This window comes from Schistocerca americana, chromosome 5 (genome assembly GCF_021461395.2).
Source record: "Schistocerca americana isolate TAMUIC-IGC-003095 chromosome 5, iqSchAmer2.1, whole genome shotgun sequence".
Taxonomy (NCBI): Eukaryota; Metazoa; Arthropoda; class Insecta; order Orthoptera; family Acrididae; genus Schistocerca; species Schistocerca americana.
In genome coordinates, this window is record NC_060123.1 from 29,972,265 (window position 1) to 29,974,928 (window position 2,664).

Here is a 2,664-nt window from a genome sequence, read left to right on the forward strand (position 1 = left end):
GTAGAGCATCAATACTGACAGAGCGTAATGTGTGTACCACGTCAGTGGAAAAGGTTTAGAGAGTAGATTAATAAAAAATACAGAAAATGAACTGGTGGTTTTAATGCTAGTCTCCCACCACTGGAATATAATGCACAGAATTTTCATACAACGATGTAAAAGTGTCAGCAAAGCCTTTCTTTAGGATGAAACTTCCTTGCAGATTAACACTGTTTGCCGGGCCGAGACTCGAACTCGGGACCTTTGCCTTTCGCGGGCAAGTGCTCTACCAACTGAGCTACCCAAGCACGACTCATGTCCGCTACTCACAGCTTTACTTCTGCCAGTACCTCGTCTCCTACCTTCCAAACTTTACAGAAGCTCTTCTGCAAACCTTGCAGAATTAGCACTCCTGAAAGAACGGATATATGGAGACATGGCTTAGCCACAGCCTGGAGGATGTTTCCAGAATTCCTTTCTTTAGGATATTTTTCAACTTGCGCATCACATTGACTTGTATGTCGGTTTGTAATCCCTGACACAGGACTCGTTAAAGCCTGTGCTATGGTAAGTGAGCGGGATTCACCTTATGAGGAAGGATTTTCGTATAGATATCTACCGCGTGCACCTGAATGGTGGCAAATCAGACTTACATCCACTCTGTAATAACAATGATCCGTCAAGTAAGTTCGAAATGCAATCACACGACAGGATGGATCAAAAGCAAATCGAGGATGCTATGTGACAATAATACGGTCGCCAGCCTAATTAGGCATTAACTGAGTTTCTTCCCTATAGAAGTTGGTATATATTCATGCAAAACAGCAAGTTGTAACGCTGCATGATATAGTAGAATTTAAGAACCAGAAAATCTATTGAATTGATAGTTTCACATTCTGTACTGATATGGAAAATCATGAATACATAACACTACACTATAATGTTTACTATAAAACTTTATACTGTCTATTAATCTGATTAAAATCGGGCATAGGTTACCCTTGAAATTGTACTTTCATGCCGCACACAAAATGTCAATTTTGATAAAGATAAAACACTGATAAATTTTGACTTTTATATTGACTTTAACTTTTGCTGGTTAAACCAATTTAGAACACTTCAGAATTCAAATGAATGAAGGGGGGACCCTGAAACTGTTATGATTGCTGTATTTAAAAAAATGATTATTGAATTTATTATTCATTCAAGATTTCCAGTATATAAGTTACTACTCTTTTCGTCTTATTTACTGCTCATTTAAATGCCTTTAAATCCCTCTAGAAATTATAAACTTCATTACTATATCAATACTAAAGTTATCTTTCGACTTCGTTAGACCTTCGCTATTCATTTACTGATTCATTAACAAAACATTTCTTTAAACATCATTCTAATGTAGCTAGTTCTGCAAATAATTATTATTAACACAAATTTTAATTTTCATTTCGGGACACTCGGATTGCACGACGTTTGGAAAGGACCCTGTCTAGGTTAGTTGTGAGGATAATTAAATGATGGAAAAGTTCTGGTAAAATTTACGTTATTATTGCAAAAAACAAACACAGTTCCATACGAATACAGTACTAAAAGTTTCAACCTGCTAGTATCGATGCGGCGGTTGGCGAGCGGCAAGACGGCGAGGCACAGAGCACACATACAACCACAGCTATGTCTCTTGACGTATCGGCACTTTAATTCTTCTTAGCGTCGCAATACTTTTCCATTTAGTGCCTATGTAATTTTGCCATGCTGTGTGGGCGTTGGAACGGCATACCCGAGGCTCAGTGAAGCTATGTCTTCCAGGAGAGCTTCGTCGCTCCAGAAGGTGTTGCTCAAACCGGTGCCAAACTCCAACTACTGCTACTGAGCACGTTGTGCCGTGCAATCCCCGTGTGCATTTTCCCGCGCTCGCCTGCCGTCCACCTTTTACCGCTCCCTGACAGACAGGGTATTCACCCGAGGTTTTGCATTCTACGTATCCTAACACATTGCCTACGTATGGACCAGACGCACATTTACAATTTTAAACATCTTACAACAGTTTCAACATTTGTTGCATTTCAATTCTATAACAATATTGCTTGACATTTGACATAAACATTAATATTCACATTGAAACTTATTTACAGGTTTCTTAACACAATGGCTTGGAACAAAAAAGAAATGAAATCAGAACATCAATTACACAAGTTTATCGAAAAATCAGAAGAAAAGAACTACTGATATGTACAACAGTATAGAGTTGTTGTTGTTACAGGCTATGTTGTCAAAGCGCTGACTCTTCGTGGATAATTTCTGCACTTTGTCTTTACTGGTATGTTCGTATTGATAATACCAAGTCGCATCCCGCGTGATGATTTTTTATTTTTTTATTTTTTTTCAGAGATGAATCTTCCGCGTTTTGCGTTTCTATCATATCACGCCTTGCGTCCATGCATAGTATTTTTTGTTCGGGAGTCAATTTGCGCGAGGAAAACTTTACACACTCTTTTTCTCATCACCAAAAGATTCTGGTGTGTGTTGAACATTTGATTTAGAGACGTTGCTGCTCTGCGAACTGTAGCACAACGACGGTGACACATTGTGGCCACACGTCCTCTACTGAACGCTGGCTGCTCAAAACTGGTCGAATGCACATCACTTGTTGTTTAGGGTTTTTAGTGAAGCTGCCGCCGTAGTCACCGC

At 39.2% G+C, this 2,664-nt stretch overlaps 1 non-coding gene across 1 annotated transcript; it reads right to left on the bottom strand.

Moving 5' to 3' along the window:
- Positions 1-213: 213 nt before the first annotated feature.
- Positions 214-288, bottom strand: Trnas-cga. Its single transcript has one exon. It is a non-coding gene; the product is annotated as a tRNA-Ser (tRNA).
- Between the last annotated feature and the right edge of the window lie 2,376 nt (positions 289-2,664).